The sequence below is a fragment of the Accipiter gentilis genome, chromosome 15 (assembly GCF_929443795.1).
Source record: "Accipiter gentilis chromosome 15, bAccGen1.1, whole genome shotgun sequence".
Taxonomy (NCBI): Eukaryota; Metazoa; Chordata; class Aves; order Accipitriformes; family Accipitridae; genus Astur; species Astur gentilis.
Genome location: NC_064894.1, coordinates 23,478,130 through 23,504,535, shown reverse-complemented (window position 1 = coordinate 23,504,535; position 26,406 = coordinate 23,478,130). Strand labels below are relative to the sequence as shown.

At 40.0% G+C, this 26,406-nt stretch overlaps 1 protein-coding gene across 6 annotated transcripts in view; it reads right to left on the bottom strand.

The window, feature by feature from the left end:
• Nucleotides 1-26,406, bottom strand: part of HS3ST5 (heparan sulfate-glucosamine 3-sulfotransferase 5) — a 198,018-nt gene that overhangs the window by 84,458 nt on the left and 87,154 nt on the right. For all 6 annotated transcript variants that reach the window (XM_049817749.1, XM_049817751.1, XM_049817747.1 and 3 more), the window contains one exon: nt 9,799-10,000. The gene's annotated coding sequence lies outside the window, so the exon portion shown is untranslated. The remainder of the gene's footprint in view (nt 1-9,798; nt 10,001-26,406) is intronic.

Here is a 26,406-nt window from a genome sequence, read left to right as displayed (position 1 = left end):
GATGAACATTTCCAGAATGTGATTCAGATCTGGGCTGCTGATTACAGAATCAGCTTAAAAAGAGCAAGTTCTCAATTTAGAGACTTCTGCTATGTGCTTATGCTTCTAGGCAGGAAAACTCCTCAGTCCCTCCAATGAGGCCAAGGAACAGATTGTACAATTCAAGTTTGGGCCTGTGAGATCTATGCAGCTTGTTGGGCGGGGGGGGTGGGGAGAAGGGAAAACGTTTCCTTATTTTATTTTTAGCTTATATTTGAGATATAGTCACATTCTAAATAAAGGAGTCATGATATTCAGAAACAGGGACAAAGAATCTAAATGCATGTCTTCAAGTCTCCACCACAGTTTCTATAAGCACAGAAATGCTACATTCCTCTATGTTAGTTCACTGTCACTTGTAAGCAATGCAACTATCTTGCAATGAATATTGATTTAAAAAAAAAAAGTATTTCATGTCATCTACTTACTGAAAAATCAAATTCCAGCATATTTAGAGTGCTTATAAAAATGGGATTATTCTTCACACCTGACTGAGCTGCCTGGTTCCAAGAGTTACTGTGAATAAGAGGATCGGATGAAGCTATAATATCTTCTGAAAATGACTTAAAATCTCTGATATATTTGATGAAAGAAATAGCTATTTAGGTGGGGCAAACCCATCTTTCCTTTTTTTTTAAGAGAAGATATTAAGACTTCAGATCCATGCCATTTTTACAACATGAAATTGAAAAGAACCAAACCTTTTCATCTGAGCTACAAATGGGGTGATTTTCATGTGACATTTTGAATTTTGCAAAACAGGACAGAAGTAGAAAAACTTTTTTTAAAAACATCCACAGATTTACGCTGTTCAGGGATCTGAAATGTTAAGTAAGCATCTGTGATATGGGACAGTAAGTAGAGGTAGATAAAGTACGTGGCCCATTTTTTTCCCATGTTTTTCTTCCATTTACCGTTGAACATCATTTCTATCCATGACAACATAAGAATACAAATGCATGAGCTCAAGTCAGTGAAAATTGAAAGAGTGAAGTATTTTAGTGAATACACTTTCCATATGTTATCCTATGGCTTCCCAATCTCTGCTGACTTGGTGTTGGGAAGCAGACTCAGTGTCGGTTACCTCTGAAAATGAGAGACATAAATTTTAGAATTCAGTCTCTGTTCCCTTTTTTTCCCTGAGTAAAGCCTAAGTACTCAAACTAGGAGAAACTTGCCCATGTTCTCAGGGGAGAAGCGTGAGATCCCTGAGAAGCTTTCAGCGTCTGGTCAGTGCAGAACCCAAGTTTTTAGAGGTACCTGGCTTGCGAGATCTGAACTGCCTACGGAATACGAGAGAGAGCTGAATACAGAGCACAGCCAATACAGCACTGCTTCTGGGTTGTGTGATCACAGGATTTGAAGTGACAATCTTTCTTGCAAGCTAAGATACTTGTGAGTCCTCAAATACTAAACAGGCACTAAAGATTTTATCTTTTTTTAGAATTATGCTGGGAGGTTTCTGTATCCAAATTCTGCTTGCTTTATACTTCAGCTATTTACACCCTTCTAGGACCATGCCAATAATCCAGAATCATATATAAGGACATTGGCTTTTGTTCTGAAGGACATAACTTAGGAATAACTTAGTGTTACATGACATCGGACAGCAAAATTACATCAGAAAGTTCTATCCATTGTACGCATTTACACAGTGTTAGAATGATATATGTACAAGATGTTAAAAAACCAAATATCCAAGATTTGTTTATGGTAAGCCTTATGACTATATGAGGGTGTAGCTGACACTTTCAAGCAAGCTGCAACAGATATTCATGTAGCAATATGTGTGTATTACCATGTGATGGAATCACACAATACATACAGCTGTAAAAGGAAGAGCTTTATGGAAAGAAAATACTATTGCTACCTCATTTTGATACATATTAATCTGCAAGGGGAAAAAATTTAGAGAATGGTATTTGTGCCACACAGTATAAAAGCCAGCTAGAACAATCAATCAAAAACAATAAGGAAAAGAAAGATATTTAAATATTTTTTCCTTTTGCATTATCAATTTAAAAAGAAACTGGTGATTAAATTTTTGTAAACAGTGTGCACGTAGTTTTGTTATATTTGAAATATTAAAAAGTTTTTGAAGTACTATGCAATAGCTGTTAAAGCAGGGTCACTTTGCCAGGCCCACTAAGACAGTAGCTTTCTTCCTCTCAGTCAAGATATCAGCGTATTAATAAAGGAGGGGAAAAGCCACCCTCTGTCAGAACAATGAGAAACGACACAGAAAGCATTTGGCATCCTTTAGTATACACAACTTGTAATTCTATTTTAGGGACGGAAAGAGGATTTAGGCCTTAAAATAAGAGTTAAAAAACTAGAAAAAAACATCAACCAAACCAACAAACATAAATTCCCCAAGGAACCCAGTGTTTTTAAGGCAGTATTTCTGTGAGTCTTCTAGCAGATCAAAGCATATCAGCTCTCATTACACCCCCTTGAGAGCAAAACGTCCACAGCCCCGCTTCTGGTATGCGAGGAGGCAGAGGCCGACCAAGTCAGTGTTTTGGGGTGTCCACTGGCCCCTGCTCCGCAGGGACTCCACGCAGCGACAGGCGTTTTGGGGGGGGATGGCTTGAGTAGACCCTGGAGTGGATTGGTTGGCTGTTCATTCCTCAAAGGAGCTGGGTTACACAAACGGTCAAGGGAAAGAAATTCCCAGGTTTCTGGAGGAGTCCCCTATGCCCTTTTAGGTGGTTGGAATGCAGTCAGGATTTATGATTATACCTTATAGTTCGAGTACTGAAACGGCAGAAATTCTGCATTGTTTCCATGCCTTCTCTAACAAGCTCTGTCTTTTAAGTACCCCTCTAGGAATATACACACAATTTAGAAAAACAAATGCTTTATTCATGATAGCAATAAGTACAGCATGGCTGTACACATACCAATTGAATAGTAGTTTTGCATTTTTTATTTTATTCCTCCCAATAACTACATGTTCCTACAAGTGCCTCACAAACATGCACTGAGTTTTCTACACAGCTTTTAATGGAGAACATTTTAAATAGTTTTCATAAAGTGAATGAAGCTGTGATAAGCAACACAGCTGGTGAGCCAGTGAAGAGACTACAAGGAAGGAATTACCGGGAGGAAAATGTTCTGGGAATGTATTTTCCTTATGAGGCCCAAAGATTAACTGATTAAGATCAGTGCTCCAGTTCATATATGCAAAATGTATATGGAAAATAACCAGGGTGAATCCAGGACTGTCTGACTACACCTTTGCTTTTGAGACAGAAAGTTGTCTGACAAGTATCTACCAAAAATCAATACCATGCAATCGCCAGTAAAAAACGCAAAAAGCTAAAGACCTGTATTGTCATTTTACTCTCGCTTACTCCTGAATGTGAGCTGGAGGAAACTCAAGAGAAACATTTAGAGGAGCACGTCTTACTTGGGTCACGTTGTGACCTCAGAAGATCCAGGGGAATAAACCGCAGGTGACTGCTTACACCCACAAAAGCCTCACAAGTGAGACCCCAGGATGCCTTTTTTCTGCTCCCTATTGAGGGAACTGAATAAAGCAAAGATAATGCTGCCAGAGAGAAGATTCAAGATTTTGACATTCAATACCAACAGTTTTACAGTTATTTCTACTCCATAACGATGCACGTAATTTTTCATTAATGTTTGGGACCAGGCTTGAAGATCTGTTCCATCCTGAAACTGGACTCCAGCTTCACCAAAAGTATTGTGTGTGGCTTCTCCAATTGTGTGCTTTCATGGGGCATGATTTGCTTGCAGCTTTTACGTATGCTTTCACCTCTACCCACCACTTATTCATTCCTATAGGCTAATACTGTTGTGTCCTGGCACTTCGCAGATGAGGGATGTTTGTATGACCTCCCAGAGTTTAAATCACCCATCTTTCACCTTTCTCCTACCAAGAGTAGAAGGCTTAATTTTAGCAGACGTACAGAACTTCTGAAAGTCAAATTCTTTGTTGAAAGGACTCTGCGGTGTGTACAGACCCTAAAAGCACACTGCATAACCAGAAGAGACGCATTACACCTCTCTCAGGAGCTCTCTTTGCTCAGAAGGTTTTAAACTGTTTCTTGTAGAAGCTGTCCATTTGTGGAAAATTAAAAAGTAATCACGGATATCAAGAGATCTAAAACGACCGTACCTTTGAGAACAAGATTAGTGTTTTCTATCCAAATGCAAATAGGAGCCTCAGAGACTCTGCGGTTCAGGAGCAATGTTCTCTTTTTGTGAAGACTGAAACAGCCCTGGATACAAGGAGTTATATCAGCGCCTTAAAAATTATGCCGAGGTGCCTGCAGCAAGGCCTTTGTCTTGGAGGCAGGGAAGAGTTTTCTAGACTTTGTTATTTTTGATGCCTCATTTTCTAAGCTCAGTGAAAAGCTAAGAAAGACTGAAAAAACCTGTGTTGCAGATGCTTTCAATTGCAGGGGGAAGAGTTCTTCGTTCATTCTCTGGGGCCACAGCTGAGCAACATGCTTATCCCCACCTTTTTCCAAGGATGTGAACAGCCTCATTGCAAACTAATGCTTAAAGGCTTGCACCTAGGAATCTTGCTCAACTGGCTGTCTGGATCATTTCTGTCTTTCAACCAATATTGTCTGGATCTCACCCAAGTTCAATCTCAGCCAGATGCTCTTCTCCAGGAGCCACTTTCCTCTAGGCAGTGCAACATCTTTGTGATGGCTCTGGTTACATCTGTGGAAAATGAGATATACACTTGGGTGTCATCTGCAAAGCCTGTAGCAGCTTAGCCCCTCTCTGAACAGTTTTCTGGATGTATTGGAAAGGGACGTAGGGAGAGGATTTATAGCCCCGTGGTCAGATTGCAGGTGCAGGATGGGGGGGGGGGGGGGGGGGGGGGAAGATTTTACCAGTATTGTTTTGAAACAAGGTCTTATTGAAACCAGGTTTTGTGTCTGCAAGGTAAAAGAAGAAGAAAGGTAAATAATTCCTTATCCACATCTGAAATTAAAAAGTCCTTGAAAATTAATACAGCCACAGGAAGCTGGATTAATAATACTAGCAAGTGGAAACATGGTGCGCGATATAAAATTCTCTGGGTAAACCAGAAAGAATAAAGGCTATTGTTTCTTACTGCAATATATTTTGGCTACTGTGTATTTTACATTTAATTTTACGGTGCAGAAGACATTACTGAAAGAACAGCTTTACTTGATAATTTTCTTGTTTGGTAGAGCTGATGTATTTAAAAGGTTAATGTACTAAATTTACATTTTTCTAGACTGATGATTTCTTACTCCAATCTCTCCTTCCTCATTCTTAACCGCTTTAAAAAAAAAAAATTATATAAAATAGGACTTCTTTTTGACAGTTCTAGTCAGAAAACCTTACTTTCCCTGCTGATTTTCATGCTCTACAAGCTTTGCCATCATAAACCACTTTGCATGTATTAAGAAGGAGTATTATATTAGATGAGGCAATTTAAGTGTATCCCATTTCACTTGGTGAAACTAAGCAGCTTTGCATTATAACTAAGTTGAGCTAATGAGAATATGCTTGGAGCGTGTGTTACCTGGAACTGAAGTTAGCTAGTCATTCAATACTGCAACCTGTGAGTTTGCAAAACGATGGCAGGAATCCTGCTGTGAGGGAGATAGGAAAATTATTATAATCTGCATTCCTAAATTGAATGAGTATTTTGCTCAGCAGAGGCCTCTTGACTGCAAATAGTCTGAAATTACATCCTGCTGTTTAAAATGCCTTTTTTTCAAAGTGAGTAAAAATGCCCACACTTTCTTAAATCAAATATTTTTTAAATCTTATGCGAGTAAAATTATTGAGAAAGGGAAAGTCATGTATGATTCACTTCCTCTTGTAAAAGCTGTTTGATATTCAAATTTTTGACAGCAGGGAGAAAGGGTCTAGAATTCATGGGTTTATACTTTTAATAATTTAATTATTAGATTGATACAGTTTATCATCACGTCTCCCTCATCACTTTATTGCTGAAAAAAATTCCATGTTTACAAGTTTCTTATTTTGCACAAAAGAAAACTGTAATATAGATATTTCATCAGAATCTGCTAATAGATATGATGCTTAACGTACTAGTGAGCTAAAACTCGTATGCAGTTTCCAGGAAAGACTATACAAACATAAGCAAACCACCACGAACTAGCAAGCAGACACAGGGAATAAACTTCCCCCACAATTGTAGCGTGGAAAACATAACTTCATTCATGCAAATTCTTTATCTCGTTAAAGCTAGAAATAACACCAAAAAAAGAAAGAAAAAGGCCTGGAGACAAGTATTAGAGGCCACCATAGTTGTTTGAACAATCCTGTTCTACTGTGTAAAAGCAACAAATACTGCAAATGCTTTGCATTGCATCCTGCCCAAGAGTCCAAAATGGAAGAGGGGGTGGCTCAGCTTCTCCTCCTCAAATTCTCTGTCTTTTAAGCAGTGAGTGAGCGGTGAAAAGGTTAATGATAAAGGAAGATGATGGAGCGACTTGTACGGGCATCAGTGCTCCGCAGGTCGAGTCGGAGGAGGCCTCAGCTTTGCAACGCTCAGCTGGGTGCAAGTTTGCAAGTTAAACGGACCAGGGCTGACCCTCTTGCCCAGGGTGGGGATGACCCAGTCTCTCCACCCCAAAACAAGGTGGCCGTGTCCTTAGCTGCCTCCTGGAGACTGTCCCTACCCCACACTGCTCCCTGATCGCTCCTCTGGCATTGCCTGGGATTGTAGGGCAAAACCTTGCTAGGGGACATGGGAACAGATGGGGGGGAGCGGGACCCAGGGATCAAACTCATGCCCAAGCCCCATTTTGCTGCTATAGCTAGATGTATATAAGCTTTAGTTTGCTGATGAGGCAAAATGATTGAGAAGAAGATGCAGGATCGTACTCTTGTATGAAAGACGGTTCTCAGGAGAGCCAGAAAGTCAGGCAAAGGTGATGACAAGGGCAGAGGCATATCTTAAACACAACCCATCTTTCTGGAACTTAAGGGACGTTATGCTGAGTTGCAGTCATGTTGCTTTAGATTAGGATTCACAGCTCTGACCTACTTCTGAAGTGGGGGATAGATCGCTTCTGTTTTTCCTCCTCACAAAATATATCTGACAGAAGACATCTCTTTTTCTGCACATTAAGTCAACCTCCCAAGATATGCAAGGGCAGAACTTAGTCTTCTCCATGTCAGGGGACTGTCCTCCCAGCCTCCAGGAGGGAGTTGTAACCTCCAGAGGACTTAGTCTGTATGCTGGAGGCTTAGCAGAAAATCTCCGGGATCAGTTTTAAATCTGGGGTTATGCCAAACATTCCCACTTCATAAGCCATCATATCTTCTTTTTGTACTTCTTCATTAAATGCACAGCACTTCCTTTGACTAATAAGCTAGGTCGTCTGTTCAGTATAACCACCATTTATTCATTTACATGAGGGTAATTTCTTACTTTTACTACCTAAGCTTCTGCAGGCCTTGTGGATAAACCTAGCTGCACTTGTGTTCCTGAAAAGGTAAAAGCCAGTAACAAAATTCATCGTGGAAAATTTGGACATGTGAAATTCCACTGGATTTACAGCCAGGTAGATAATTTAGCTCATTCTTTTTGATTTGCACTGTTTGAATGAATATATCCATTACCTATCAAAGAAAGTCTGTTCTCCAATCTATCAAATGTAACAGTTGTCATACCATAAACTACAAAATCCACAAACTGAAGAATAAAGCATTTTTTTGCATAATTTTCCATCTGAATTTATATATTGGCATTAATGAAGGTGTCCTTTAGTAGCAATACCGTAAGCAACATGAAAGCTGCGTTGGATCTTCCAGCATTACCTATCCTAATATAGCAAGGCTCTGTCAACAACTGTACTGAGTTTGCAGAACCCATAATCCTATACTTTATATATATTTAACAGTCCACACAAATACATATTACACAAATCCCCCGAGAAGTACAAACATGCATGCAGTGCAAGGAGGTGGAGTTCACAACACTTTTGACATTTGAGCTCTGCAACTGTGTGAGATATTCACCCCTTAGTATACACGCATGGATAAAAGATGTAATATTATAAAAAACAGTCTACACATAAAAGCTACAATATATGCCCTATATGAATGTCACTTTCTTGGAAAATATTTAGGTATTACAGTGAGGGCACCCCACAGAACTAACACAGCTCTCCATATGGAAATCTTTGCAAAATCTTGCAACTCCTCTAACCTTCTGCTTTTAAATGGAGTATGTATTTTTATATTGATGTTCTTGTTCCTACTGAACTCTATTACAAAAACTCTCAGTAACTTCAATAGAACTTAGATGAAGCAAAACTGTACTGTTACTTTCCTTTTTTCTCCTCTTCTCCTATCTGGAGTAGACATTTGGTGCCAAAGGGGAAACAATTCCTTTTGATGAGGGAAGAAATTTTTGTCTTCTATTTACTTTATACAGGGACTAGGCATTTAGAATGCAAACAGAAATGCTAGCTAGAGTAGCAGACAAAAAGAGATTGATTAGAAAGCTATTTTTCAGATGATATCACTAGAATCCCTCCACAAAAATGAGAAAGCAGAACTCAATTCATGTAGTTCTAATTGCATCAAGTTAGAGCTCCATCTATTTTAGCTAATAGGTTCCCTGAAACCATTTTAATAGGTTGTGGAGATGTTAAATAAGAACAAATAGTATTTGTAAAACTAATTATTTTTTAAAAATGGCCAAATCAAATAAGATGAAGTTGACAGAGTAAAACTGAAAAGAATTTTGTCCCCTCTTCCCCCAAACCCAGATAGAGCAATAATCCTGCAGAATATTCTGCAAAAGATGAAAAACAGATGGCAATCATAGAATAAAATCAAGGTTACATGACTGTTCACTTTTCTTCTCTACTGCACGAGCATTATCCACATCATTATAAACATTTTTTTTTTTATAATGTTATGATTGCTGCTGAAAATCCTGATGTATCTTTATGATCTTGCTACTTTCCTTGTCAGTTATGTGTCTGAGACATGACTTGACGCGCACATATGCCCACACACATTCCACCACCTTTCTGAACATGTATCAGTTTGCAGAATGGTTTCTTCTACATTTTCAATCACACCACAGAAAAATTATGTCAGTGAATTGTCCCGACTGAGGGTGATTTCCTCAGGTGGCAGCGTGGTGACAGACTAATACACACAGATTATATAATATTTTAACAGAAATCAAGGGATACAAAAAGCATTTTATTAAAATCTCCCGGCTTCCAGGAAGTGAATAGCTGCCATTAGGAAGAAATTATTTTTTTCCAACATGCTTTGGCATTCCCCTGAAGCCCACATGCCGTCTAGAACAACTAAGAACGCAGGTGGGCAAACATCTACTGCCTCACCCCCATGGACTGTAAATGAGGACGAACTTGTGAACAGACATAAGTAGAATGCTCTTCTTGTCCCCTTTCTACCAGTCATAAATCAGATGAGTGTGATTGCAATGCACTAGACCTAAACTTAGAAGAAATACCACAAAACGGCTAAAGGCAATCAAGCTCAGCGCACAGGTAGAGCTTGCTCTTGTCAGCTAGCAAGTCATTTAGAGGGCTTTAAGTTGTACCAGCTCACTAAGTACATTTATTCTGTGGCAGTTAAAAGCATGATCTCAACTATATATGTGATGTCAATCACCATTTTATCCACCTGTGACTATGTTTAAGCAACAAATTGAAACATAATCTGCACTGCTAATGGTTAAATGAAATGGTCCTGAAACTTCAGGCTTTTAAGGAATACACTAACCTTTGTGTCCTTATGCACATCCAGAAAGTCCAGTACATCTACTTTTGATGAAGAACATTCAGGAAGAATTTAACTCATCTGTCCCAGTGTTCAGGAAGTCTTTAGTGGTTACTGAAGAGACCAGTCAAGGGATAAAGCAACTCCAGGTATGCAGATGGAAAGATCAGACATCTCTGCTGAAATGGTGTACAACTTGCTGAACCTGTACAAAAAAAGAAGATGCTTGCTGCATATTTGAAAAAACCTAAACAAACCCAAACAAACAAACAAACAAACAATAAAATGAGTTTCCCTCTTTAAGACTGAAAAGAAATTTGGTGCAGTAGGGCCCCAGAGGTAGTATCTTCCAGCTCAAGTTTTTGGAAGTACTGTCTCAGTACCTTGTAAACATTGGCAGCCTGGAATCTGGAGCGCAGGTTAGGGAGGAAGGGGAAAGGGAAGGAAAACTACAGCAAATGTGTTTCACAATAGTAAGCCCCGAACAAAACCCAATAACAGAAAACTGCTAATTACATGTATTTTAAGTGGGCTACAGGGAAAAGAATGTTAGCTCTTTACTGGCAAGAAGCAATATACTGCATGTGCTAGTGCTACGCTGCTGCCTTTTACCCCTGACATCGAACAGAACGGTATTTTACAGCCGTTTTGTAAATCACTGGAAAAAATAGTTTTATACTGAGAACAATGCCAGACCCATCTGGAGAAAATGTTAATAGTATTTAGTGAGAATTGTTTGACTGTTCTTGGGTTTTTTTCTGTTTTCTGTTTTTTTTATAATCTATCTATGCCTCCATATTGAAGAAATGTGACACAGACACAAACGTGAATATGGTATTTAATTGCAAACCCTGTACTACAATTTCTAGCTTTAGGCATGAACATATCTACTTTCTTTCAAAGTAAATCAGGCCCCAAGGAATCTGGAATACAATTAAGCCCTCAAAATCATCAATGCTGATGTGACCTGCCAGAAGACATTAACTCTGTAATTATTCCGTTAATCAGGACAAAATACTTCTGAGTGGAGAAGCAGAATTAAATCAAAAGGTTTCTACAGAAATATTACACAGAATGACCAGTTTGAGCACCTTGTAGTATGGCTGGAGTCTAACAAGTGCAGATGCCTTTGGAGACGTGAAACTAGATTTTGTTGTTTTGTGTTTGATGCACCAATAAAAGGATGTAGAAACGTACAGTGCAGAAACTGCAGAATCTGGTATAAGTCTAGGAAAATAACAGCCATCCTTTCTTTGCAATGAAGTGTTTATTTCACTATGTAATTTCCATCTACATTACATAAACTACTTGGCTCAAGAACAGTTTACTTCTGACTGCTTTTGCCTGTATGATACATGATTTACAATGCTGAATTATTTGTTTTTCCATCAGAAACATTTAGTTGTTAATAATTTATCAGATAAATGGCTTCTGATTGAGCAACTTCAAAAAATGTAGGCAAATCAATGGCAAAAGACACCAAGCAGCATATTATAATGATACAATAATTCCAGCTCATACATTAGACCAAACTGATAATGTCCCAAAAGCCCTCTTTTGATAGCTCGGTTTCATAGAGTAAATGTTCAGCTGTAATAACTAATAAAACCTCTCAACTACTGCTCTGTGAAATCATGCCAGTATCATGAACAGAATCTTTGAACCCTGGTAGGTTGGCTCCAGAAAACAAACAAACAAACAGACACACCAACCCTACAAAACTTCTCTGCGAGTATACAAGCTCTCCCTGGCAATGAGATTAATAGTCACCTGAGAAAGATAAATGAACTCCTCTCTCAGAGGTGTGAATGGGACTTTGGATCAGAAGCATCTGATTCCTCTGATGTCAGTGATACTCAGAGATATAGATCGTAGCGTTAGATCCAAACAGCGTTTGCCGTCACTCATGTGCGCGACACAGACAGTGAGGGAAGCAAATGTGATAAACCCCTTAAGAGGGAGCTCTCAAGGGCTCTTGATGTATCCCAAATAAGTCATGCTCTGCGTTACAGGATTTTCAGCTAAGTTGATTACAAGGTAAATAAAATGTATTCTAAGGGCTGTGCTTTGACAATCCGTACTACTTTTGAGGTTTTAGAGAAAAGGAGGGAGATTTGAAAACACTTTTGGAGGAAAGCTGCATATATACATTTGCCCTCTTTCCTATAAGTGTATAACATGCCTTAAATAACATAAAATTTTCCAGCGCAGTACTCAAGCTCCCTAAGAATAATGGTGCTCTAAGTCCTATCATTTTCTAGGCATTCTGTAATTGCAGAATGGACTGGTTTCTCATCAAGCTTAAGGAGACTAGTCAATAATGTGTTGACAGTATGTAGACTTATTTATAAAATGGATACTGTTCAGTTTAAATGAACACACATATTCTGCCAAGAACAGATTGTTTTCAAACTTAGTAATAGATAGGCTTTCTCTTCTGTTACTTGATGAAATCTCATATTGATTATAAACAATAAGTTTCAGGAATGACAGACCTACCAATAAAAGCTACAATTCAACATGGAATATATGCAAATATCAATATATGTAATTATATATAAAGATCACAAATGTCATCAATTTATTTATTGTAAACAGTTTAAATGACTACATATGAAGTGAAAAATCAAATGAAGTGAGGTAACATAGGGGTTTTTTTTTCTTATTTGACTTCTAATTGAACTCCTTGTGTTAATGAGAACACTAAGATTTTTGTTTAGTGACTGTCCATTTTCGACATGTATTTACCTGTTCTACCTAAGACCAGGTTCTTTGGTCAATGTGTCCTTTCAGACTCCATCCCCAGGATCCGTAGGGGTCTCCATGCCCCACAAGAGGGCAAAAGGATATGGTAGATCCAACCACTTTTAGTTCTTTCCCAGAGTAGGATTCCTTTCAACAGACTGATTGCTTGTCTTGTAAGGATGCTAGCGTTAGTGTCAACACTATTAACCAGTAAGTTGTGTCACTCTTTGTTGTGGTTTAACGCCAGCTGGCAACTAAGCACCGCGCAGCTGCTTGCTCGCCTCCCTCACAGTGAGACAGGGGAGAGAATCGGAAGGGTAAAAGCGAGAAAACTTGTGGGCTGAGATAAAGACAGTTTAATAGGTAAAGCAAAAGCCGCGCATGCAAGCAAAGCAAAACAAGGAATTAATTCACTGCTTCCCCTGGGCAGGCAGGTGTTCAGCCATCTCCAGGACAGCAGGGCTCCAGCACACCTGACGGGGACTTGGGAAGACAAACGCCATCACTCCCAACATCCCCCCTTTCCTTCTTCTTCCCCCAGCTGTATATGCTGAGCCTGACGTCCTGTGGTCTGGGATACCCCCTGGGTCAGTCGGGGTCAGCTGTCCCGGCTGTGTCCCCTCCCAGCTCCTTGTGCCCCCCCAGTCTCCTCGCTGGTGGGGTGGGGGGAGAAGCAGCAAAGCCCTTGGCTCTGGGTGAGCACTGCTCGGCAGCAACGAACACATCCCTGTGTTATCAACACTGTTTTCAGCCCAAATCCAAACCATAGCTGCATGATACCAGCTACTATGAAGAAAATTAACTCTATCCTAGACAAACCCAGCACACTTTTTTTGCACAAAAAAACCTTCTAGCTGCTTTCTTTATAAGCTAGATGATACACTCAGACATATCCAGGGGCTTTATCAAGAGAGAATAATCAAAATTTTTAGGGGTCCAAGCAGTTCCTGCATGTAAAGCCTTAGCTACGTTTTTGGTCCATGAATTGCTGCTGAGTCCTGGTCCTCTGACTGTTCCCACTTGCGTCATGTTACTTTGCTGCTGGGCTCCCGTTTGAAACGAGCTGGTTGGTTCCCCATGTGTCCTGGGCATCACCCCGGCCATAGTTCACGTGGACATCACTCCCCATAGGTGGCAGGGACTAGACCTTGCCAGGCTCGACATCTTCTGTCCTACAGAGTTGCTTGAGCATATCCCAGCCAGCTGCAGTCCTCACATACTCCCACATGCCCTTACGGTGCACCTCCGGCCTTTCCTCCGTTCACTTAGTAGAGAGACAGGAGGAGAGAAGGACTACACGATACGAGAATAACCAATTGATGTAGTCGTATCGTTCCTCTCCATTAAGAGAGAAAACCGCTTACTCAGCCCTTCGATGACTTAAAAGCATTTCAAAAGCTCATTGAATTCAAAGCAAAGCATATTGTCTCTCATTAGAAACTATGCAAGAGGAGTCACCTGCGTTGCATAAAGGTTTGCACTGGTCCAGGCTGAGCTGGTTCCACTCCTACCGAGGGCAGCTAGATGCTGCGTAGCTCTGTGGCTGCACCAGCGCCCAGTATTGTGGATGCCCGACTGTTAAAATCGTAAGTCAAGGCACACCAAAAACTAAGATCTGCTGAAGGTTATGTTTGTTTGGTTTTAATAATGAACCTGAGCTGGTTTACTGGTTTCCTTCTCTGAATCTGCTAGATGCATTTTTTTGTCTGTGTTTCAAGAAAGCGCTCTGCAAGAAATCTTATAAAAACAGATGAAAAGACAAGAGTGTCCTGATTCTGGAAAGGCAGAATTTTAAAAGAAATATTCAAATTTTTTGTTGTTTTTTTTTGTTGGGTTTTTTTGTTGTTGTTGTTCAGAAAATAGCAACCAAATAACACTTGTACATTTTAAGAAGTGATCTCTTTCTTCACACATGAAAGTTACTCTCCCTCAAATAATACACAAAAAATGGTCATGTGCATACACCTAGTCCATTGTAATGTAAAATAAAATGAGTTAGATATTAAACCATGACAGCTGAATCATACTTGCTGCTTTAACAGAGTGAGACAGAAAGCACTAAATCTCAAAGGGCGGATGTTTTTTCTCTTTTACTTGTCAAGGTGGTCTCTTGCAATAGTAACTACCTGAGGTAGGTCTGAACACCAAAAGTCATTCAGACTAAGACCTAACAAACACTACTTCGTTCTTTGGTTCTAGTGCTATTTTGAGCCCACATCCAGATACTACATAATAGTTAATGTGCATCCTTCTAAAGCATTTCACATCTTAGTATTTTAACTGGAACCTATGTAAAAGGTAAGGTCAATAAGAAGCCACCAACTGGCTACATTTCCTTCTGGACACTGCTGTGAAAACAGCACAGAGAGCAGCGATAGCTGCTTCCCTGGCGGTGAGGGGGCTGTCCTGGCAGAAAGTGTCGGGGCTGCTCTGGCAGGTTCAGGACACAGTCAGAGCTGGTCCCTACAAAACCAATCGATTTGCCATGAACGCCGTAAAAACACACACAGTGAGCTGTAATTATGTGCTGGGGACAAAGAATAAAATAAAAAAGAAATATCTGAAATATCTGGGGTTCTCACTTACACAGATTTTTCACCTCCTGGCTTCCCTCTGCTTCATGAAAATCACTTTCAGAATAACCCTAAATTTCTGAGCCTATGGCATCTGTCCAACCCTGACAATCAGATTGCCCCAACTTCTGAGAAGCCAGAGCTTCTGGTGTTTGTATCTCCGGGGTAAACCTTTCTGACAGATTGCCTTAGGGCAGTGGCATTGGGAAGCCCTCCAGCACAGACCTGCAGAGCTGACCGCACGCAGTCCAGGAACTCTTGATGAAATCTGGGAGGAATTTCTATAGATTCCTTCTTCCACCTGCCACATATGGATGAAGCACAATTACCCTCAGGGAAACAACTCTTCATTCTTGCAAATTTTGACAGGTCACATACTACGTATTCAGCTGTTATTCGAAATGTTTGAGAGACGTGTGAGGCCATGGCATGTCATCATGACCGCCACACCTCTGTGTTCATCACCAGCTTTTCAGTTCCAAGTTAAATTTTGGTTGCATGATGGAATGAATTTCAAGCAGCTCAATAATTTGCTTCCAAAAAGCTGAAGACTAGCAACCTGCATTTTTAAAAAAATACATTTTTTTCCTTTTGAATTCAAATCTGAGTTTGACAAAACACGACTTGGACTATTTGCATCAATGTGTAATAGAGGTTGGTAAACACATTGTGCTAGTGTGTCCACATTTCAAAATAAGCACAAACATCCTGCTTCTCCTGTTTAACTGTCAGGCAAAAAGTGGAATCAATGAGGAGTAACGTGTTACTATGGTGTCAACTTAGTGCAGCGTGTCTACACTAAGAAGGTTACAACAAGTCAAAAAAATTCTCAGACTAAAATTACAGGAAAAAAGGTGTGAAACGTGCAGTAAATCTCTCAAGGCAGCAGTCTGAAATAGCAAGGCTCTATTGTAATAAATGTTTAATAAGAAAAACAAGAATGAGAGAGTCATGAACAAGCTTTCTCAAAGTACCCTTCAACAGTGGTATGTACAACAAACAAAACCTCATTTATGCCTGAGTACTGTTCAAAGTACCACAAAAAAGCATGTATATATCTTTACTCCACCACATTCCATATATGCAATATATACGTATCACCTACAATTTGTGTGGGCTCTTGTGCACCAGCTCTGCAATAGTTATTCAATACAAATTGCTACCTGGGACATGGGTAGCCGCTTTGCTAACGTAAATTCAGCACATTAACACAACTGTACAGCCAGTTACAGCAGCTGGAACTCTGGCACATGGAAATGGGTCAGTTTTATGAGGAAATCACTAGTTCTTGGAGGAAATAAATAGGGAACTTCCTCTTGAGGGGAGACCCCCCTGCAGACACAAGGCCAACGTGACTTTTCTTAGCAGGCAATCGGTTTCCTATGAGAGTCAGAAAAAAGGAGCAGCCAGCGGCCCAGCATCCACGGCTGTGTGCAGAGAGATGCCTTTCTACCACACGAACACGAAAGACAGTGCAAAAGGGTACAAGGCACGGATGGAGCTATGACACCGTTCGTGTCACAGCCCCGGCAGCAGGGGTACACCGTGCTCCCTGGGAAGGGAAGGCTGCGACACAGGCTGACCCTTGGCAGCTTTGTGTGACAGTGAGAAGGCAAGGAGGGCCAGTGGGACTCACACATGCTCAGCAGCGCACTACAAAGTGACAACTCTGTCCAAAGATTTCATGAACGCAGTTAAGGTACCTATATTTAAAAAGGAGATATTTGTTATGAAGATATTTCTCATAATAGATGTATTTCTATGTTCACATGTATTTAAATACATGTATTTGTAACACTAATTATTTGGGGGCAAAAGGAAGAGGGTAAAATCAGCATATATTTTGATTAGTGCCACGGAAGTTTTTCCCTTCAAAACCTGAATACATATGAATGCTCCATCTCTTCGGAGCTACTTACTACATCTTACCGTGTAGTGCCTGATACAATCTGTAAGTGGGAGACAACAGCTGAAAAACTACCGTAAGGGTTTCTTCGCTCCTATGTCATGGGTACTCTGTCTTTCCTAATTCATAAACTCAAGTTCACGGGCAAGCTCTTCTTTATTTTAATGTTAGGCAGTGTGCGGGTAGCTGTATATTTGGTCCTGTGTCCTGCCTTCTTAACTGCAGCTTCCAAATATTCCAGTTATGTGGATTTTTTAAAAAGAGGCAAGAAAACCCACTAGAAGACCCATTACTGGAGCATATGACATACAAGGGGAGGACGAGAGAACTGGGTTTGTTCAGCCTTAAGAAGGGAAGGCTAATGAGAGACCTTGCTGTGGTCTGCAGTCACCTAAGAGGAGGGTGTGGAGAAGATGGAACCAGACTCTCCTCAAAGGTGCAGAGTGGGAGGGCAACAAGCACCGGTCACCACATGCAACACGGGAAATTCTGGCCGAATAAAAAGAAAAAAAAAATTCACTGTGAAGGTGGTCAGCTGGAGCAGGTTGCCCGGGGAGGCTGTGGAATCTCCATCCTTGGAGATATTCAAAACTCGACAGGAGGAGGTTGAGCTCCCTGCTTTCAGCGGGAGTTTGGACAAGAGGCACCCCGAGGCCCTTACCCCCTCCAGGTGACTCTGCTGAGCAGAAGTCCTGGTTCCTCTGACAGATCAAACACTGCTTGCAGACCTGATTTCAACAAAATGCTAGGTATTGATAGGGGGAAAGAGTTTCTTATCTTTCTGAGTGAAAGCCACACAGCAGTACTCTGAATCCCAACCCAGATCGTATGTGCTCAGCCCAAAGCTGCTCAGCCCCATCAGCTTTCCAGAGGGAGTCCAGCCTCGCGCAGACGTAACTTCACACGCCTAGGCTGACCTACAAAGGTGCACAGACTGTAGAGAGCAGTAAATACATTCTCATTGCAAGTACCATGATGGCTTATCTTTTCAGTACCTTGCCCATTAAAGTAAGGTTTTTTCTCATTTGGGAATGAAGCATATGCCAATTACAAAATGAGTTAATGTCTCTCCTTGACCACCTTCTCTGCCTAAGCTGATAAAGCGTGTAAATTAGATGAATTCTTATTTTGCAGTTCTAATTTCTCTGACTGGACAGCTTATTTACTTCATCTGTGTTTTCTGCAGTTTCACATCTCAACACGAAGGGTTTTAGCATGTTTCCAGGCAGGCAGTGAAAACAACGTAATCCTGCAGCGACCCTCCTGGGACGTGATTTAAGCCCCCTCCCTCAAAGGCAGCAACCTTCGATCCCAGTACGTCGCCTCCCCAGCCCTCGTCTCTCCTGGCTGCTGCAGCTGCCCCACGCAACGCCTGCAGCTGGGGGGGGAACGGGAGTTTTCCACAGGCGCAGCAAGGGACGGCTGCCAGGCGCATGAGGCAGCGCTGTGGGGATGGATGCACCGTCTATCTCTCTGTACAGCCCATAAAAGCAGCCCACCGCTTCCCAGTCAGTTGTTTAAACAGTTTAAACGGCCACTTTTTTTTCAGAAATCATTCCTGCACTTTGAGCGAAGAGACCGTCAGCCATGTAGAATGCAAAAAAGTTGCTTGTGCTAACAAAATTATCTTGCCGTTTCCTGGTTTCCTTCATAAACACACACAGAAAGAGTTGCTCTGCACCACGTAACAGCCCCGTTTGAGACAGAGCAGCAGCCTCTATTTCCAATTTGCTTTCATGTCAGTTCCCATCCTGCCCAAATGCTGCCAACCATTATCATATTAACGGCAGATTTGAAAAACATTTTTCCTTTCCAGAGCAGCGGTATTCAGTCCAGTCTCAGATGACACGGTTGAAGTTTCACAGTGTTCTGTCACATGTCAGATTAATTAACTCAGCCCTGATTAATTAAAACTAGAAGTTTCTTTTATTCAACCATCTAAAATACCAAATTCCACTGATTTCCTGCAGAGATACACAGGCACAACAATTCCCACTGCAATCTTTCATTATTCTTTACAGAGATACTGTGCCATATTCCATACTCCCACTAGAATTGTACTGATATGGCTATACTGATGTTGGTAAAATTATTCTTGATTTACTTTGGCACAAAAGAGATCAGCATCAGTCCTATTGGGATAAGATGGTTCCTCCCCATGGTCATATTTACTTCACTTAAGACTACAAAAAAAACCCCAAACCATTGCTCAGACAGCTTCAATATACCATCCCTTCTCATGAAAAAGAAAAAAAAAAAAAGAAAAAAAGAATTACAATCTGCTCTAAGGTGATCTGCTGCTCTTTGTGGTACTGGAAGAATGAGAACAGTATCAAACCAGCAAAATACAGAGTTAACTTTGATGTTCAGTTTTACATGTGCATATGATCTTCTTTATCCAATGCTGCTTAAGAACTAGACAGTTCTGGAAAAAAAAAAAAATCTTTCTTCAGAAAAAGAGGGGCAGTTTCATTAAAAATTGAGAAATCAGTTGAAATGAGAACAGGGTCAGTTTAAGCTGTTCCCACTTCCCGTATTATTTCTACGCACATGTGTTTGCCAGCTCTGGTCAAAACCAGCAGATCCTCTAGAACAAACCACCAAGAATTGCTGTCTTTGTCTTGTGGTGTTTCATCAGGTGAAACTGATAAGAATGCTGGGGAAAACAATTGAAAAAGAGGCATATTATAAATGAAGATCGTCAAGGATAGGCAAGTGAGTGACAGAAGCTTCTTCACTGAGAAAGGAAGATGAATGCTTAAAAAGATTTTCTTTTCACTTTGGTGAATATTTTCCTCTCTATTTCTGTTAAAAACTTTTTGGGTTTTTTGGAGCCAATTAGCATTAATGAGTAACCACATTACTTCTCATGCATGTCAGTTTTGGAATTTAAGTGTACATCCTTAGGGTGCTCAGGCACTGGGGTGGTAAGAACAACACAAGAACTTGAAATGAGCAGAAACTGTAAACAGATTGAAATAATGCCACTTGTGATAATGTTTCAGCAGGCTGTGGTGGAGCTTCTGTGGATGCATTGGAAGTTTGTCTAGACACAAAACTTGGCCAATATATCTGCTCTTTCAGCTCTAGTTTGCAGAGCCTCCTGATTAATCCATGAAACTACGAGTTAGATGATGGAGCCAAGAAGACTTAAAGGCAAGCCTACCGAGCCTTTCCCAGTAAAAGACTTCCACTTAGGTTAATATGAATACGTTGCACAGAGAGCTTGCAAATGGGGTGCAAGAAGTTAAGAAGAGACTCAGCTAGCCCCTCGTCCCAGAATAACAAGCTGGACAAGAAGAGCACTGATTTAGCTCCCCATGTGTACTACTGTACTACTACTGTATGAGCTTTAAAGACATGCAGAATATAAATTTTCTTAGGACTTCTCACCAGTGCTGTGGCACCAAAAACAACCACAGCTGAAAAACCTCCTTTGAATTAAAATAAGAAAAGAGGAGTTTTTTCTCCCCTTGTGATAAAAGAGGCATTATTTTCTATCCCTTTCTGGTGACCAAGCCTTCCCGGTACAATCAGGGCATGCCTTCTAGGTTTTATTTTTCCTACAACATGAGGTCTGTTTTAAGTCATTCTTCAATGAAAACTGAGGTTCTTATGTGCTCACTTGACTCTGGGCTTTACAAAAGACCACAAAATATCATTGTGCATACAAACAAATCAAGAGCACTGGCAACACTGAAAAAAACCACAAAACAAAATACCATCAGCAAAAGACCGTCTTTTCAAAGCAAGTGCTTCGGGAGAGAGAGCTCTCTTTGTTTTCTTACAATTCCCTCTTAAGTTAATTTTGCATAACACACCAGCTATGGATTACTGGCAGATTGGGTTGATCTGGCACAGCCTGACCCAAAAAGATCATCGGTGGCCATTTCCCAGATCCTAAGGCCCACTCTGCACGCAGCAGCAGAGACCGCAATGGATGTCAGAGGCAGGTGGATGCCAGAAAATGGGAATAGTTGTGTGGGTCTACCGAAATGTCAACATCACCTCTGGTTCTTACGCTCCCTTTCACTCAGGCTAAAGTGACACTACTGACGTTCAGCAAATCTTCCACTGCTACCTCTGGTTTTCTTGAAGCATCAGGACAAAGGCAATGGGAAAGGCAACAGGCAGAGTTGAATTAAACACTGACTAGTCATAGGCACATTTTCAGTCATGTCCTCTAACCCTGCCCTGAGCAGGTACGGTCTCAGGGAGGGACTGATGGATGTCTGAGAAAGGGGTTTAATCTTCCAAATGTATTCCATTTAGAAGGACTACTGTCAGGAATCCACAGAAAGAATAATTCTTAAATCAATGTCCAAGAAGATCTGTGTCCAGAAAGTGCTTACTCCTTTTTCATACTCTTCTCTAGAGACTTCTGGGACAGGCGGTTCAAAGGACCTAAGCCTTATTTCTCCAGAATAGAAGGCTGTGCGCTTGTGTTTGTCGCTGTCACAGCACGCAAATAACCTCCACTTGTGTTTTTCTGAAGCTCAGCTTGCCCACCAGTTATAAGCCCTGTGGTGACTCACATGGACAATGATGATCTGCCATCAAATAGGCTTAGTATTAGAGACAGTCAAAAAAAGGAAAACAATTTAGGACAAATATTTTCCTGTATTTTGGGGGATAAAATTTCTATACTTTTCAAACTAGCTTTGCTGAAAGGCAAAAGAATAAACTTATTTGCAAATATATTTATGCAAATGAATTATACCTCTCAAATGAGTACTTGCATAGACAAACTTTCAGGTTCAAGAACTCATATGTAACAGCTGTGGTCATTTAATTAATTTCTGTAGACATGTTTCTGATCAAACAGATTAATTTTAAAATGTGCAAAATGGACAGAGGTGTATCAGTTCACACTAATTCGAGACAATTCCTGCTCAATATTGCTAATAAGGAAATCCCAGCCAAGCAAGTAATATACTTTATAGTACTATTGAAAATATGAAAACCAGCAAATTCCAAACACTCCAAACAGAAAGTCTTAAGAACTCCCAGTGCAACAAATCTGTTCCATAGGAAAGCTTTACAGCTCCTGTTCAAAGCCTCAACAAATGCAAATATCATCACTGCACATGGGCTCTGAGCTGATGTAATTTGCCATAGCTCCATGGAAGTCAATGATGATACATTGATTTCCACTAATGAGGGTCTGACCTAAAAAATGCTGCATTCATTTACTAAAGAAATGCTTTTTTTCCCCCCACTTTCAAACTTTATTTAGCTTTTCTCCAGGGGAGCAAAGTGCTGAATTAGCATGTAAGTACATTCAGTACCTACACCCTGAGCCAGGCAGAGCATAAGTGCAAGGAGGGCATAAGAAATTCACCACTGTGCCTCTAGTTAATATAGATCGAGATAATCACTGTCTTCTTAGAGATGAAGAAAGGGCAACATAGAAGGTGTTCTGGAAAAGTTTTCAGTTGCCTAGAAAACCCATGGCAGTAATTGAGAAAGATATTAGGTAGTTTTATGACTCCAGATACAAATAAAGTTATGAGCTTTTAGGAAGAAAGAATAGTAGAAGAGAGTTTACCTGGCTCATGCCTCAGAAAAGTTTCCAGAACAAAACTTCAGAGAAACAAAGGTGGATTGGAATAATAAAAATAATTTGAAATCCATCCTGCTGTTTTGGCAGTGGTTTTTTACTCCTATCAAAGTACTATGTTTTTTCTGATGTGCTCTAAGAATGGAATATAACTTTTATTAAGAAGAGTGATGGCTGACCCATTTTTTGAGGTAGCATCCACATCGTTATCCTCTGGGTTTTATGTTTAAGAGATTATCTTGACATTAAGAAAGAAGCTTTTCTGTATTTTTTTGCCCAGTTAAATTTTGAACTCTATGCTCACAGGGAAAACTAAGCTGATAAGAGAGAAGAAAAAAGGTTTCAAACAAGAGCTCCATTGAAAAAAACCTTTTAAAGATACAAATTTCTAAAATTTCCTTTTGGGTTCCATTTCCCAAACAAAGCACTTGTTGGATGACTTATTTGACATTATCCCCCTATCTAGGACTGAAAAGTTAGGCACAGTGAGGCTCCTTAGGCCGTAGCAATTTTAAGTAGGACACTTATTCTCTCCACTGAAGAGAGGAAAGCCCCAGGCACCCCGTGTACTTGCCTGCCACTTGTCAGAGCTATTCACTTTGCTTGGTTCAGAAGCTGGGAATCTACCACTGCTGGGCATCACGGCTATGACTCTATTTAAAGAAAACATTTTACTACTTTTCTCTCCTTGGTCATTCTCTTGCACCTTGATAGAGCTGGAACCCACAGCATGGTCAGGTCAAAGAGTATTTCTCATTTAAAAAATTCTTTCACCAGTGTCACTGGTGCAAAACTTTTATTATCCAAGAAAGCAATCTATGAAAGTAATCTATGCAAGAAAAACCTATTTGCCCATCCAGGCAACAGGTAAAACTACACACATACCCAGTTTGCTTACATGTTTTTCTTTCTTTATCAATAATACATAGAAGATTCTTGTCTGAATTTGTCAGTGATCAAAATCTAACTGGGGGTGAGATTTAAATGAGGTATTTTTTGCCAGGCCAGATAAACCAATTCAGCCTCATTTCAGTATTTCAAAGGTTCTAGCTGTTTGCTAATTTAATGCCTTTTACACAAAGATGATATTTCCAAAGCTATTTTTCTTTTATTCCTATTAGGTGCCTAAATCATCTACTGTGGTCATCTTGTAGATTCTGGAGGGCTTACTGCAGTGGTGACAACCTACAGAGGTTGACCTGAAATATACTACAAACAGCCTGATCGAAGGCCAGAAGGAAACTCGTACCCTTCACTTTTCTATTAGAGTAACTCAGACATGTAATGTTGTTATAATATTTTTATAGTTTGAAATGTAAAAAGCCAACCATATAATCATCACTTTCTTTTCTACATAATTATAGTCATTTTGTAACATATCCAGAATGTAAACACAAAAGAAACGTAATTGTACTTTTCCGCAACAGCTAGTAAAACCACTGTTTTAAACTTAAACCCACAAAACCGCTGTCATTCCTTACGCTAGTGGTGCCTGGAACAGCAGAAAACAACCCTAAAGCATTGTTGTTTTATAAAATGTATTGATTAAACAGATGACTGAAGCTAGAAATTTCAAAGTTCAAATAGTGGAACATCCCGAGTGATATAAGAAGGGGTTTGCATATTGTCAGTGGAAAAAAGGAGCACAGAGCATTTGCACAAAGTGGTTTTGATAACAATAGGCTGAATTGTCACAGCTATGAATCATCATAAAAAAGCATCTGTAACAAGTAATACAGGACTTTGTAAGACCTTCTTTAGTGAATCATAGGTTTAAAAAAAACCCACCCAAAACCCAAACTGTTTTTTCCTCTATCAGAATAATATTACACAACACAGAAAACTCATTTTTACATTTTAGTGTCCTATTGTATGTGCCCTCAAAAGAACAGTAATTGTTCTCTTTTCCTTTAAGGTTGCCATGAATCTCTGAGAAAATACTAAGACTAAAAAAACCCCAGCACTTCTTTCAGTACTGTTGCTGGATTGATTGGATTTCAAGATTAGCATCACTGAATTGTTTCTACCTTTTTTTGGTGATAGTTCCATAATATCACTTGCATTTTATCTACCTTTTTGTTATATTCTCTGAACACGCTTTCATATCTTCAGAAGGCAGATAAATACTAGGGAAACGGTGTTCTACTTATTTCAGCTTTTCTCGTCAGGAAGAAAACTGACACTTTTGTGGGGAACAGGTAGGCTCCAGAAATACAGTATAGCAAGCCTACCATGGTGAAGTGAAATGCAACTTGTACAGATAAAGCAAATAAATTCTGTGCTGTGCACCCATATGCAATCTTCTGCTTTGTCCACCACTCAAGCTGCACCAAGCAGGGAACTGTTTTATACATATTCATATTTTCAGAAAGGAGACGAAGCTCCAAAGAGGCTGGGTGGCATGAAACAGAGCTGCATGGTGGCACGCACATACAGTCCATGGACCAGGGGAGCCTGACTGATGCAGCAGGTGCATCTATAATTGCATGCAGGACCCTAAGGATTTTTCTCCATTGTCCCAAGGGAAACCTCAGTTCCAAGAGCAGCTGCTAGAAAAATGCAGATTTGCAAGTTTGGTTTGTCTAATATGACACTTGCATGCAGGACAGAACTGAATGATGAAACTAAGTAATGAAAAATTTTCCATTATTGAATTTTTCTTCTTTTAATAAACTGGGATTTATTTTGTCGTAAAAAGTGCAGAAGCTTTGCAGCAGTAAATAATATATAAGCCAAAATGTATTTCTTATTCATGGATCTGCTGGGAGTTTTTGCATGATCTGGTTTAGCTCTACAAAGAAAGCATTTAAACAGCAAATACAGACTTCATGAGATTAGTTGGCAGATAGCTACTTCTTCTTTCCCTTGTTCTGGACCACCTTATCAAAAATTCATAGAAAGGAATCCATAACCTGTCGGCTTTTAAAGACAGAAGGTAACCTTATAGGTTTCCAATGCAATCTGAAAACATATTAAGATGAATTCTTCAAAGAATTTCCACGGAGCTTGGAATATGATAAGTGCAAAAACCTCAAAATCTGTGATGACAATTAATCATCTAAACCAAGGGAGTCCATTTTCTAAGCAAGGCATCTCCCTGAACTGAACTGCTTCATCAAGCTTTAAGCTTGGAGCATGAAAGACTAATTTAAAAAATTATCTCAGTGAAAGATGATTTTGACAAGAATGACACATCCTTAAGGTCCCTCATGTCTTCTTATGGAACACTTGGCAAGTGTTATTGCCTATTTACAAAACAATAAATACAGTATGAAAAGCCAGCTGTGAAGGGCTAGCAGTACACTTTTTGGGTGGTTTACATCTCTGACCTATTCCTAGAGAAAAATATCACTCACTGTAAGAATTTATATTGTTTCTGTACATGTGCTTAATTGTAAATTAGTATCAATACTAAAATTGCTCTTTAACTGTTGACTAGTAACTGTGAGTTCTCCCAGTAACACTGAAGCTGGTGATACCCATTTTCAGAATACGTGTAACAATATTTTTACACAAAGCACCAAAGATTAAACAGAGAAAAAGAAAGATTAGCCCTTCAGCACTGCCCACTGGTGAAAAAAACCCCCACATTTAGAGCCAAAGTATTAACTGTGTGAATACAGTCTTTGGTCAACACCCGTACCAAGAAGCTGCTGCGCTGGGCACAGACATGTGTGCAAAGCTGAGTCATATAAACAATAAACTACAGAGAACCTACAAGGGAGCGAGCACTGAGGAAGAAGGGAAAATGAAGTCGACAATGTGTGATCAAACAAAAAAGAGGCTGCAAAAATGCATCAAGGTCAGAAAAACAAACCAGAAAGTGA